The following is a 14,868-nucleotide window of genomic DNA, read 5'->3' on the forward strand; positions in this document are numbered from 1 at the left end:
GGGTAAGATGTCTCTGGAATATCCAGTTTTAATGCCCAGTAATCGTTGTTGTTCAGTTGTTTTCAGTCCTGCCTGACCCTTCGTGACCCCATTTGGGGTTTTCTTGTTTTTACAGAGGAGGAAACTGAGGCAAACAAGGTGAAGTGACTTACCCAGGGTCACATAGCTAATAAGTATTTGAGGCCAGATTTGAATTTGGGAAGGCTAGTCTTCCTGATTCCAGAATGGGTACTCTCTCCACGGTGCCCTTTAATAATAATATTATGCAGCTGGTAATGTGGGACAGAAGCTCTCCAGGAGAGATGAATCTGAGTGACCTGCCTAGAGGTGAAAGTTCATTCCATGGGGCTGATGAGGTTACCAGGAGAAAGGCCAGAGGGAGAAGAGAAGAGGGTGGGGGAGAGAAGCTTGTGGAAACCCCCCAGTGAGGGAGTCACGTCATGATGTGACCAATGACCCACCAAGGGAGAGGGAGGAGCTGTCAGAGAGAAGAAGGACCATCGGATCTGACAATTCAGAGACTGTTGGAAACTTTGGAGGGATGTTTTCAAGTGGGTGACCAAGTCAAAAACCAGATTGCCAAAAGGTGAGGGAGAGAAGGAAAGGGAACCCCTGGCCTGGGAGGGGACACTGAGCCCTTGCCCTCTGAGATCCCTGAAGGAAAACAGAGCCATGTCCTTGGGGCATCCCGGCCCCCCAAAGGCCCTAACCTGATTCACTCAGCAGCTCCTTCCTTACCATAGCCCACTTGGGAAGTTGGATAATGGGCCTTGGATTGTTTCATTCTTTGCTGAGACAAATTGTGGAAGAGCACACTGGGTAGTTAAAGATTAAGCTTCCCTTCCCAGACACTGAGCACTCCCTGAGGGCCCAGTCGTCCCCTGTCCTTTGCCTGGCAACTTGGAACTTGCCCAAGAAATGCTGAGCTGTCTGTTTTGGTCTACAAGGTCTCCAGTCCTACCCTGGGGTCCTCTCAAGGACTTGGTTGTAGAGAGCAAGGCCCCTAGTTGTGAGTTTGTGAATCAAAGCTGAATTCCTCCTAAGGCTTGCTGGGGAAAGCAGCTGCCTTTGGGACAAGGGAGGGATTTTGTCCAAGGGAGAGTTTATTGGCTGTGTTAAAGGGACCTTCCCCTGGAGTGCCTCCAGTCTCTTAGAGCTGCCTGGCACACCCCTTACTCCCCTGGGGCTCCGATGGCTGACCTGGGAGGAAGAAGTCCAGGGGAAACCCAACCAGTCCCACAAGGGAAGAAAGCCTGGCTGGGCTGGAAAGCAAAGAGTTCATATGGAGTGGGAAGTTTTTATCTGTGCTGTGTGCACAAAGAAGCTTGCAGACAAACACACACCCATTGCCCTGAGATGAGGAGGCAGGTCCCAGCTCCTGGCTGTTAACCCCACTCACTGCCAAGCTTGAGGAAAGTTCCTAGACTGTTGGAGCTGGAAGGGGCCCTAGAAATCACCTCTTGAATTTTCCCGATGGAGAAATTGGGACTCAGAGAAGGAAGCAGAGGTTACTTAGCCTGAGGAAGGGAAGTGCTTGCCAGTAGATGGTACTTACCCGCTCCACCCATTGGCCTCAAGTACAGGAGAGGGTGGCAGCAAGAATGGGTATGGACAGATCGCCAGAAAGAAAGAACTCTTCTCCTCGTACTTGGAATTTCAGAGGCACAGGGGCCATCAGGGACCACCTTGTCCATCCCATACCCCACAAGAAATCCCCACGAAAACATCCCTGACAATCGGTCACCGCCCATTTCTGGAAGACCACCACCTCTGGAGGCAGCCCCTTCCACTGCTGTTTGTCCCTGACCTCAAGCTTCAATTGCCTCAGCCCCCAGTGTTCCTGGATGTGCCCTCTGGGACCAAGCCCACCTACGGCCCTCCAGGTGAAGCAGCTACTCTGCCTCCTGGACGAGTCTCTCCTCTTATCTAGAGGAAACATCACTGGTTCTGCCATTGGCCATGAATTCAAGGCCCTTTGCCATTCCCATTGCCCCATGTTAAATACATTCTCTGGTCGGTCAGTATCCTTCCTAAAGATGCAGGAGATGCAATCTGTCCAGAGAACTCCATTTTCTCCTTCCTGGAGCTACATTCTCGGAGCACTGCCCAGGATTTCAGTCTCTTTCTTGGCCGTTCTGTTCCCTCCTGGGGTAGCTGGCTGTAATACCAGCAGGTCTTTCAGACAAGCTCACTGGCTCCCCCAGGTCCACTGAGCCCTTCAGAATGTTCCCTTGACCATCCTGTGGCACCTCAGCCATCTCAGGCCCCACTTGGACTCTTCCGGACAACCGGTGATCATCATTTGTTCATACAGTGGCCTGCTAAGATGCTTAATGGAGTAAAAGGCTTACGCTGTTGTTTAAAAACCCCAAACCTGCGGCCAGGTGTAGACAAAGCCACACTTCCAAACCACAACTTCTCTTTCTTATTGCCGGCCCATCATACCTGCACTTTGCTCCTAAGACTGTGTCTTCTTTATATTTCTATCTCCATGAGAACTTAGTACATTATTTATAGCACAGAGTAGGGCGCCCAAAATATTTGAATGGAAGGAAATACAGTTAATGTCTCCCTAATAGGAAGAGGAGAAAGGCTTCCATCTCAATTATTAAAAATTACTAAAGAAATTCAGTTGAATTACTTTGAGGTACAGTAACTGGCTAATAAAGGGTTGCTTAGTAGAGGGCCCTTGGGGACCTGCTTTAATACATAAATAAGTGCTTTGTAATTAGCACATTGATTATCTCCAGCCCAGCACCCTTCTGAAGACTCTGGTTTCCCAAGTAACTGCAGTTGCCTTCTAGGACTCACTCCCGTTTTGCTCAGTATTTTGCCCATTAGATTATAAGCTCCTTAAAGGGAGGGAATATATATATTTTATCCCCAACACAACACTATGTCTGGTACATAGTAGGCACTTAATAGATGTCTAATGACCTTTTTTTTTTAATTGAACCTATAAGGCCAATTCATTCTAAACAGTATAAAGGTCGTCTTTAGCTGACCCCAAGTTATGACAAGTTCCCAAACTGATTTTGTTATGTTGGTTTTATGATGATACCTGAGAAAGAAAGTGAGAAGAGGCAGGATGCCATGGAGAGAGCCCAGGACTGAGCACCAAGATGTCTGGGTTCAAGTGCTACGTGCTACTAACTTGCTTTGTGGCTTTGTCACCAGCTCTTTCTGGGCTGCTCAGTTAAGAGGGAGGGTTGGACTAGATCATTCCTAAGGACTCTTCTACATTGGTGGAGTTTGTGGAACACAGTGAAGAGAGGCTGTTGTGTATGTTGGAAGGCAGAGATGAGAATGACTACTGGCCTCCCATCTTCACTGGCAATCCAGTGAGGACTTGGCAAGAAGACCATAGGTTGAGAAGTGTTAGGTTAGACCTTTGGGGCATGAAGTTCAACCCTCTCATTTCACAGCTGAGGAAACTGAGGCCCAGAAAGGAAAAGTGACTTACCCAGGGTCACACAACAGATGTCAGAGGTAGGATCTGAAGTACATGTGGGAGGTGGATTTGAAACCAGTTCTCTGGTTCCCCAAGCCCATAGCCCCTGAGGCTTATATAGCCCTAGAGCTTTGCCTCTGTCACCTCTGAAGTGAAGAGCAGGTTCTCCCCCGGGCGATGATGGAGGGTTCTGGGGCCAATTAGGCAGGCTGACCGCCATGGGCCCTCAGCACCTGGCCTGGGACGACTGGGAGAGATCCTTAGAATCTCTTCTCTGCTCATTTCGCCTCCTAGAAAGCAGCTGCTGAGAGACTGTCAGCTGTCTCTTTGGAGGCTTTCAGTGTTAGAAAGCTGATCAGAGGAGAGCTGGTGGAATGGGAGAGAACAGGGTGAGTTAGCATGCTGGAGGCTTGAAGCCTTGACCAGGCTTGGCCACTGGCCTGCTGTGTGACCATGGGCAAATGCCATGCCCTCTCTGGATCTTAGTTTCCATAAGGGATTGGACTTATTTGGATCAGTGAAAGAGCTCTGACTTTGGAGTCAGAAGACCCGAGTTCAAAACCTGGCTTTGCTTTATGACCTTGGGCGAATCACTCAGGTTGTCTGTGCCTTCATTTCCTCAACTGTAAAATGTAGGGGGTAGATCCAGGTGACCTCAGAGGTCCCTTCCCTCTGTAACCTGCAACCCCATGGTCTCCGAGGTGCCTTCTTGCTCCCACGTTCTATGAGTCTGTCAGCCATTCAGAAAGCTAAATGGTAACTGAGTCCCTGTGTTGAATTGAGGGTTGGGAGGGAGAGTCACAAAGGAGAGACTACTTTGACTCGTTCCCCAAGATCACTCCCCGATATCAAGATATTTGAACAGGTATAGCAACTGAGAACTTTCTCACCTGGGGCAAAGCACCTTGGGGACACAGTGGAAGGGGAAGCTGTGCCAAGGACAGCCTGACCTCAGGCATGGCTAGTGAGGCTGACCTTTGCCCTTCCAAGGGTCCAGGGGGAGCTCCAGAGTGTCTTGGTGATGGGACCCTGAGGTTGGCTGCTTAGCTTGGACTGACAGGATGTAAGCTCCTTGAGGGCAGGAGAGCTTTCCTTTTTGTCTTTTAATCCCTAGTGCCTAGCGTCTAAGAGTCACGTGTTTAATTGATGGATTGACCGTGAGCTAAGACATGGGGATGGTATCTCTTAGGGGAGAAGGCATGCCACTGCCAGGCCCATTTGGGTGCCCGGGGCAAAGCTTCATCAGCTTCCATAGGGTTGAGAGACCATTGGAAGTCGTGGGTGGGCCCGCTGGAAGGGAGAGTATTGGGCCAGGAAGCGGAGAAGGAGAAAGTTCCCTTCTGTTGGTTCTCTCGGGTTTCTTTTTAGAGAAACACTGGCCATATGGAAGCAGCTGGTGTGTGGGGAGTGTTTGGGTGGCGTGTGATCAGCTTTAGCACCTCCTTGGGTTTGATTATGTTTTTTAATGTCTCTGCGGCTGCTAAGTAGGACAGGGCACCTGGAGCTGAGGACCTTCCCTCAGGCTGGCCGGTTGTCATCTCAAAAACCTCATCCTTGTCGAACCTTCTTTCTAGAGCACTGAAAGAAATAGGGTCTTTTGATACAGTGGAAAGACATTATAACTTCTCTGGGCCTCAGTTTCCTCGTGTATACAATGAGAAAACAGGTTGTGATCTGTGCAGGTAAGGGAAGTTTCCCATACTGGGAGTTCTCATACCCCACACTGATGTGTCACCTGCTGTTGGGGACTGTATCTGCTTTCCACATCATAATGGGATTTATTGTGGCAGGATTGGACGTGAGCGTGGGCTGTGTTACACTGTGAACGTGACTGTGGAGTGTTCAAGTGAGCGTGTAGCAGCTTCCCAAGCTGTAGCTCACACCTGGGCCATGGGTTCCGCGTCATATAGCTCTCTTTGCAAGGGCTGGGAAGCTTGGGTTTCTCCAAGACAAGCCCCTCTCTGCTTACCTTTGCAGGCTTGGCTTCAGGAAAGTCCCTTATGGATAATGAATGTGAGAGTCTTGGCCACTTAAGGACACAGAACTGGCAGAGATAGCCAATGCAGGCATCCCTGGCTGGTGGTGATCTCACCTCCAGTGATGGAAAGCTTGCTACCTCTTAGGAAAGCGTAGTTGACTGTTCAGCAGCTCGGATCACTCAGAAGTCCAGAAAACTGCCTCCCTCTGGCCTCTGAACATTGTCCTGCCTCTGGCTTTTTGAGGTCCCCAGACAAATTCTGATCTCTTTTCTGCAGGTCAACCCTTAAAAGCAAGAAGTTCTTAACCTGGAGTCTGGAAAATTGTTTAAACAAATATTTGGATAACTGTATTTTGATATAATTGGTTTCCTTTGTATTCATGTATTTATTTTAAACATTTTAAACATTCTCAGTCCTTAGTTTTTGCCAGCCTGTCAAAGAGGGCCAGGACACAAATAACTAAAACCCCTCCCTGAAAGGCTTTGAAGGTGGGTGTCCTGTTCCCCAGAGTCTTCTTTTTTCTGGGATAAAGCTTCCCAATCCTTTCCAGTGTGTACATGGGATAGTGTCCATATTCTTCAGAATTTCCTACATCTGTCAGGTCTCACTTAAGATGTACCGGCCAGACTTAGGATCATAGGACCATAGATTTACCTCTGGAAGGGCCCTCAAAGGTCACCTGGTCTATACACTTATTTTATAGAAAAGGAAACAGACCTGTGGAGATAAAGTGATTTGGCCAAGGTCATCCAAGTAATTATCAGAGGCAGGAGTCTTTACCTGTGAAATGCTGTTGTAGTTAGTAATAACTGTCGGTTACTACTCTGTGCCGAACATTGTGTTAGGTACAAGGGATACAGAGGCCATGCTCTGCCTCGTTTCTTACCTAGCCTTAGTCACTGAATGGGTGTTGCTTCAGTCAAACCCAGACCTGTTAAAGACCTTTGCTTTAAAACACTAAGGTTTCCCACTGCATTCAGGGCCATCTCCAGTCGTCCTGATCTAAATCTGGCCACTGGACCCAGATGGCTCTGGAGGAGAAAGTGAGGCCGGTGACTGCACAGCCCTGCCTCACTTAAATCCAGCTGACTTGTATGTCATGGCCTCACCTCCCCAATGTCATGGTCTTCTTTGAGAACAAAGGACAAACAGCAGCAACAGCAGCAGGAATACGGAAGCAGAAGTGAAGTGGTTCCTGCCCTCAGAGAGCTTACATTCTATCAGGGGAGATGCTTCTATAAGCACAGACATATATATAAGCATATACTTATGTATAAAATCCAGACAAAATAAATCCAAGGTAATTATGGCCAGGGGATGGAGGGGAGGGTGGCAGGGGGAGCCCCCGGCAGCTTCTTTGAAGACAAGGACCATTTCGTTGTTGTCTTTGTATCTCTCTCACCTCACATAGCTCCCTGCACCCTTCAGGCTTTCTCAGTCCTGTCCAACTCTCCATGACCCCATTTGGGGCTTTCTTGACCAAGATCCTAAAGTGATTCGCCATTTCCTCCTCTGGGAAACTGAGGCAAACAGGGTTAAGTGACTTGCCCAGAGTCACACAGCTAATGAGTGTCTGGGCCTGATTTGAATTCAGTGACTCCAGGCTCCATCCACTGATGCATGTAGGCAGTCACTGCCCCAATCCCTATGGACTGATCCCCTAATTATGTAGTTTCTAGAGCTGTGATCTCACCAAGGTGACTACTTCCTTTGATAGCTTTAAATTCAAGGTCCTAGGCTGGGGTCCCCAAAATGAAAGGAAATTACCCCCTCGTTAGTTCCAGCCCATCATTCTAGCTCAGCAAGACCTTCTGTGCGTGGAGATTCTCCCTGAGTCTCTGGTTCTGTCTTGGAATGCTAAGGGTTCCCCTGAAGCTGTGATGGCCTGTTGACAAGTCCCATGGCTCCCCCTGTATATGCTCCCCCTGTATCGCAGCCTTCACACAGCCCACTTCAGCACCCTGTTCTGTCAGGAGAAGAGAGGAGATGTTGTCAGCGGCCTTGCTGAAATCCAGCGTCCTGGAATTGCCCTGAGCCACCAGAGACCAGCTCAGGGCTTTCCAGTACAGCATGCAGTGGGAGGCAGCTCAGCACTGTTCCCAGGGTACTCCAGGGTAGAACCTTAGGAATTAGAAGGCTTGTCCCACGATTACTATGTTTCCAGCCTCCGTGCCTCAGTTTCCCCATTTCATGTGCTATGTTTAAAGCACGTGCTCTGTAACTTACCTCTCCATCATAAAATAGAGGGGTGGAAAGTGAGAACAGTCCTCCTCTGTAGGAAAGTGCCACAGACTCACTTGGGTGACTTTCTCTGGGCCCCAGTTTTCTCCCCTGCAGAATGAGGGGTTTGACCTAGAAGCCCTCTGCCATTCTGAGCTAAGTGCTCCCCAAAGGCCCCTTTGGGGGAAACTGTGATGAAGTAAATCTGGATTTATATTCAGAACACCGGGTTCGAATCCTTTCTCTGGCACTTATCACCTGTGTGACCTCAGCCAAATCCCAGCCTCTCTGGGCCCATCTCCTCATCTGTCAGATGGAGGCATTTGGACTAGAGGACGTCTCGTTTTTACAGCAGACTTTAGATTTGTGTCATCTTATATGGACCACACAGCCCTGGGGGGTAAAGGCTGCTACCATTCCCATCTGACTAATGAGGAAACTGAGGCAGACAGGGTGCAGTGACTTGCCCAGGGTCACACAGCTAGGAAGTGTCTGAGGGCAGATTTGACCTCGGGTCTTCCTGACTCCAGGTGCTCTGTCCACTGCACCACCCGCTGCCCTGAACACAGCCCTAGTCTGTATCTTCTGTCTCCAGCACCTGGATCGTCATGGTAATCTCCCAGCTGGTCTCCATCCTTCTTATCCTGTCCTCCCCCGGCCTCCTTTCCTCAGTTGCTGGCTGCGTTATACTCTTCAGACTCAGTTTCCACTTCTGATATTATGTGACTGCTTCAGACCCTTCAGTGGCCATGTGCTGCCCCACGCCTTTGCTCGGCATTCGAGGCCCGTTGCAGTGTGACTCTAGCATGCTGTGTAGCCCTGCCCTCTTCCCCTTTGGGAGCCTTCCATTCCAGCCCGGACATCGGAGCCCACAGAGGAGAATGGGCTCCTTCCCGAATGTGTATCCTCTGACCTCAGTTGTGTCCTCCCCCATAACGTGAAGCTGGCCCTGCCCTCAGCGAGGCTCCATTCTGTTGGATAATGGCAGCATTTCTACAAGCAACATCATGTTTGTAACGCTGAGAGGTCAATAAACTAGCCCAGACCGGGCCTGGCTCCTCCATCGCCCGTGTGGGGCGCTGCTCATTTTGTCTTCTCAGGGCCGAGCTCGGGACCCCCAGACGGTGGGAGAGCGGGGCTGAGGGCTGGCTTTTCTGACTGAAGCAGGGACAAGAGACATTGAGGCTGGGGGGGGGGGGCACTGAAATCTATGCCCTTGCCCGGGGGGGGCCGAAGACACGTTCACAGTGTGGAGGGGTGGGGGCCCCAGAAAATCAAAGCCACTCCCCCCAAAATAAACAACATTGCAAGCAAAGCCTTGGAGCGGCAGAGAACACAGCTGAGAAGGTAACGGCAAGATGCAGGAGAAAGAAGGCCGGCCCAGGCCCAAAGGAGCCAGGTTCTAATTCAGCTCTGCCACCTACTACCTGGCAAGGGTGCACCAGGCCTTAGTGTTCTCCTCTGTAAAATGGGAGGGTTGGACAAGGTCATCTCCATAATCCTTTCCTGCTGTAAAAAGCATGATTTAGTTTCTAGGTTACTGCTTTGAGTACACACGCACACACGCGTGCGCGCACGCACACACACACACACACACACACACACTGTTTCTCTCTCCCCCTCTGTCTCTCTCCCTCTTCTCCCTCCTCTGTCTTTCTCTTCTGTCTTTGTCTCTCCCTCTCTATCTTTCCCCCCATCTCCCTCTCTCTCTGTCTTTCTCCTCTCTTTTCTCTCTTTTTGTCTCTGTCTCTTTGTCTCTTCCTCTCCCTCTGTCTCTCCCTCTTCCTCTTTGTCTCGCTCTTTCCCTCTCCCTCTGTCTCTCTCTCCCCCTGTATCTCTGTCTCTCCTTCTCCCTCTGTCTCTCCCTTTCTCCCTCTGTCTCTCCCTTTCTCCTTCTGTCTTTCCCTTTCCCCCCCCTCTGTCTCTGTCTCTCACTCTCCCTCTCCCTCTGTCTCTGTCTCTCCTCTTTCTCTTTCATGCCCCCTCCCTCTGGGCAGAACCCTAATTCGGTTTCTTCTGACTCCCACCCAAGCCTCCAGCTAATGTTAAAAGAAGGAAGGAGGCCTAGCTTATCACAGATCAGATTACCCACTTTCTGGATAATCTCACAATCAGCCAGCTTCTGCCTCGAAGCGCCTGTCACCTGTATGCTCTGTTGGGAGTTCCACGGGAGCCAATGACATTTCTTTCCCCTTTGCCAGCAAGAAAACAGAGCCTCCTCTGACCATTGTCCTGAGTCAGCATCCTTGAGCACCTGGAATGGCTTCCCGCAGTCCTGAAGACGTGCCAGCTAGCGCTGGCTCTGGGGCGCACCAGCTGCACCAGCTCCCTCCACACTGCTCCCACTGACCCCCCAAGATGGCCCAGACCTGCCAGACACTACCAGGCCTCCCATGTGCCCCTGGGGGCTCTCTGGCCCATCACTTGTTCTATCTCTGATTTCCAGGGCTGGAAAGGAGCCTTGGAGATCACCTTGTCCAGCCCTTCCTCATCCTCCGGAAATCTCCTTATACCTAGCCTCTGTGTGCCTCAGTTTCCTCATCTGTAAAAGGAGGATGATAAGAGCAGCTGCCTCTGAGGTCATTGTGGTGATATAACAGGATAATATTTATAGACTGAGAGAGTCAATAAATATTTAATCACACGCCTACTATGTGCCAGCACTGTGGATACAAAAAAGGGCAGGAGATGGGCTTGTAAAGCTCTTTGCACACCATAAAGTGCTCTATAAATGGGGGCTGCTGTTTCTCCATATCATCTTCTCCCCTCCCACCCACCCTGGCAAACCCCCACCTCCCGCTTCTGCTTCAAACGCCGCCATCTTCCTAGTCACCACGCTTCAGACCATCCTCAGCTGTCTCTTCTACGTCGCCAAGTCCCAGCCGTCCTCCCTCCACGCCATCTCTGCCCCTCAGCATGTCTGAGGGGCAATAACATAAAAAGTTCGGAAAAGTGGGCGGGAGCCAGATGGAGAGGGCCCTCAGTGCCACGGGAGGATCTTGCCCTAGGGACCATTGGGAGCCAGTGAAGGCTCATGGTCACACTTGTAGGCATTGTCTTCCTCAGAGCAGTGAGAGGCTGTGACACCAACCTCTAGACATGACTTCTTTATTTCAAGCTCAGGATGGCCAACGATCCCACGGGAGACGTGGCGTGGCCAAGGGGCTCGGCCCTTGCTTGAAATGTGTAAGTTTGTCAGGTTGGCATGGGATGCCAAGGTTTTGATCATTGTTTTGTAATCCATGTTTCACCTCCAATTCAAGCCATTCCAATTGCTCTCCTTCCTTCCTTCTGCCCCTCCCTCATCACACCCGTTCACATCAAGATTTTCCTCACACACAGATCTGACGGTCACTCTCCTGTTCTCCAGAAGCCTCACCTTGGCACTCAAGGCCCTCCCCAATCTGCCTCCAGCATATCTTTCCCAGCTTTCCAGCTGTGGCTTCTGAGGTCCCTCCTGCCTTTGATATTCTGGAATTCTGTGACTTGGTTCCTCTTCTCCCCTACATTCCAGCCAAGCTGTCCTTGTGGCAGTGCTCAGAACTTGACATGCCATTTCCATTTCCAGTTTTTGTATAAGCTGGGCTCTCCAGCCTGAAATACTTCCCTTTTTGGGGCGGCCATGTGGCTCAGTGAGTAAGAGCACTGGCTCTAGTGTCGGGATGACCTGGGGATCAAATCTGGGCTCAGACACTCAGCACCACACCCAGAAATAACTGGCCGTGTAACCTTGAGCAAGTTACTTAACCCCAATTGCTTAAAAAAAAAAAAAGAAATACTTCCCTTTTTGCCTCTTTCCTCTTCACGTTCATGGCTTCCTTCAAGGCTCAGCCCAGTTGTCGCCTCCTCCATGAAGGTCTCTCTGATTGCCCCCATGGTCAGGGTTGTCCCCTCCCTCCTGAAATTATTGGGAGTTTGTTCCTCTTTGGGCCTGTTGTAGCCTTCTTGGAGGCAGCGACTGGATAATTATACCTTTGTCTCCCCCATGCCTCGGATAGGGTTGTGCGTAATGGGCACTGGAATATTTACAGCTTTGAATGGAATTCTAAGTTAGCTACCAGTGGATTTGCCAGCACTTGTGTTTGATTCTAGGTTGGATTTGACACCCCTCCACTGTTGTGTGCCTGGTGAGATGTGTCCTAAGGTCCATCCAAGACCTAAGTCTTTGTCTGCAGACACCCTTTGAAATAGAGATTTCATAGGACTGATGGAACTTTTGAGGTAGAAGGGAGCTTAGTGGTCATCTAACCCAGTCCCTCATTTTACAAAGAAGGAAACTGAGGCACAATCTTGAGGGAGATCACACAGGAAGTAAGTAAAAGAGTCTGGATTTGAACCCAGGCCCCCTAACACTCCCAATTCCATGTTCTTTTCACTTGACCATGTTTTAAGGAAGCACCTTTAACACATCTCCTGTTGCACATGGGGGTGGCTGCCCACTCTGAATGGTTAGAGCCAGCCTGGACTGGATAGTGGAGGAGTGGGGAAAGGCTAGGAGAGAAACTGGCCCCTGATAAAGAAAAGCCAGACTTATTCTCCTTCTGTCTCGCCCAGACTGTCTCTGGCTTTCTCTGGCTCTCTCTCTCTTTCTCTCTGTCTCTGTCTCTATCTCTCTCTCTCTTTCTGTCTCTGTCTCCGTCTCTCTGTTTCTCTCTCTCTAATAAACAGACTGGTTTTCTCTCACACCCGTATTCCTTCTATCACATCCGCCTCCTCTCACATCACCCATGGCTTTCCCATAAATGCCTCTCCTCTTCTCCCTCCTCTCTCTCACATATACATACAGAAGTGAATATTCTCTCTTCCCTCCTATCCCTGTGTCTCTGTCTCTCTCTCTGTCTGTCTCTCTGTGTCTCTGTCTTTGTCTCTCTCTGTCTCTCTCCCTGTCTGTCTCTGTCTGTCTCTCTCCCTGTCTATCTCTGTCTCTCTGTCTGTCTCTCTGTATCTCTGTCTTTGTCTCTCCCTGTCTCTGTCTGTCTCTCTGTCTTTCTCTCTTACCCATGTCCTGCTTTTAGAATCTTGTTACCTTGAGGATAAAGTGGTTCTAAAGTGGATTCCACCCCCATTTTCCCTGAACTCCCTTCCCTTTACAGCTCCCCACTATTTCTCTGCCTCTCAAGCCCTGGAGCTTACCTGGTTTTTAATGAACTGGGAAGCTCTGTCTCTGGGGCCTGGCCACCTGGGGATTGGGAGCTCCTGGTGGTTCATGGAGGAGATATGAGCATTTCCAGAAAGCCCTGGGAGGAAGGAATTGACAGCTGGCTCTGGATGCTGGGTGGGGAGGCTGAGCCCTCTGGGCAGAACTGAGCCACAGCTGGCAAGCACAGGGGCGTAGCCTGGAAGCTGGTGTGATCAGAGCCAAGGCCCACTCCAAATTCCAGGAAGTTGGGTGAGCCGGTAAGGGGCTGGGGGCTGAACCATGGCGATTTTATCTTAAGCAGGCTCTCAGAGACAGAGGACTGTGGCTGCTGGTGCAATGGAAAGAATGCTAAATTTATTAAAAGAGCTGGGTTCAAATTCTACATCTGATACTATTACTTCCCCAGGCCTCAGTTTCCTCCTCTGTAAAATGAGAGGAATAGACTAAATGATCCCAGAGGAATTCAACATCTTTAGATCTACAATCCTAGACCCATTCAGGCACCTCCATGGTATAATGTGACGGGCACTGGGGCACTCTCTGCACCATTAGAGCTCACCCGTTGGTGACAGTTATACCACCAATTTTGAGCCTTCCATTTTTTGAAGATTTATTGTTGACTTTTGTTTTAATAGAATCATAATTCTCTCCTAGCACTGCCTCTGCCGAACCCTTATTTGTAACTAAGAAAAAGATGGAAACAAAAGCAATCAGCCTACCAACCACACCTGGCACGGTATGCTGCATTCCTCATCTGTAGCCCCCCACCTCTCTATTGTGAAGAGGAAGGTGTGCTTTGTTATCCCGACTCCCATAAGGCAAGCCCCCTTGGGCTCCTGTGATTTAATTTGGAGGGGTCAAACACACAGGCCTGCAACCACCTCTGGATTAAAATGTAATTGGGAAATATTTAACAAAATAAATTAAAAAACAGTAAAAACAGAGGTAGTCTCACGTTTCAAGACTAAGTCAATATGCAACCATCAGGGACCCTGGTGTACAGTCTCCACCTTTTTATTTTGCAGTTGATGCCACTGCTTTAACAGCTCTCCTGCTCATTTCACAAAAGGGGAAACTGAGGCTGAGGGGAATGACCTACCCAAGGTCATACACCTAGTCAGTGGGAGAGCTAGATTCAAGTCCAGATCCTCCAATTGCACTACCCAATGGCATTGCCCTCAGAAGCTTGCATTCTACTGGACCTTAATTCTTCCTCTGTAAAATAAGGGGGTTGGACCAGACTACTATGGTCCCTTCCACTCCTAAGTCTATGAGCCTAGAGGTTAAGTGTGAAGTCTGTCGTCCAGGTAGTCAAGGCCATAGAAGATTAGAGCAGGAGGAGAAACCCAGAGGGGCTTCCTGGAAGAGGTGGCCCTGAACTGGGCCCTGGTGGAAGAGCTAGCTGTCATAGGTGCTTAGAGATGATCTAAGCCAACCTCTTCTTTGGGCAGAGGAGGCAAGTGTTTGGAACCCCACAATGATAATGTAAGGATGGCTAGCATTGATAGTGCTTTACAGAGATCCTCCGTTGATCCTCACAACAGCCATGGAAGGAAGGGGCTGTAAGGATATCCATTTTACAGATGAGGGAACTGAGGCAAGCAGAAGTGAAGGCTTGCCCAGGTTCACACAATAATATGTATCTGAGTCAAGACTTGAATTTAAGTCTTCCTCACTCCAGGTCTAGTGCTCCTTCCGCCGTGATACCTGGCTGCCTGAAAGCATTATGGTCATGTGAGGTAGTATTGTTAGTAGTTATTAGTCCTGTCATGCATCAAATAGGCTAAAGAGAGAAGGCATAGAAGGAACCACCTTGGGAGGAGAGAGGCGCACAGCTCAGACGCCACTCTCTGGGTCAAGCCTTTCCTGATCCCCTCCCCGCGGCCCAAGTGCTTGGGTCTTACTTTGCATAGATCTCTATTTGTTTTCTTGATATTTATAATATCTAGGCTTACATGTGTTCTTGTTGTCTTCTCCACTAGAATGTAAGCTTGCTGAGAGCAGAGAGTATATATTCTTTGTGTTTGGATGTGGATGGATGGATGGATGGATGGATGGATGGATGGATGGATGGATGG

At 49.7% G+C, this 14,868-nt stretch overlaps 1 protein-coding gene across 7 annotated transcripts in view; it reads left to right on the plus strand.

Annotated features, from left to right (window-relative positions):
• Positions 1-14,868, plus strand: part of GTF2IRD1 (GTF2I repeat domain containing 1) — a 217,168-nt gene that overhangs the window by 42,515 nt on the left and 159,785 nt on the right. The gene's annotated exons all lie outside the window — the stretch shown is intronic.

Source organism: Petaurus breviceps, unplaced genomic scaffold (genome assembly GCF_028583685.1).
Source record: "Petaurus breviceps papuanus isolate PSGF00001 unplaced genomic scaffold, PetGlider_PUasm1.0 186, whole genome shotgun sequence".
NCBI classification, from domain to species: Eukaryota; Metazoa; Chordata; class Mammalia; order Diprotodontia; family Petauridae; genus Petaurus; species Petaurus breviceps.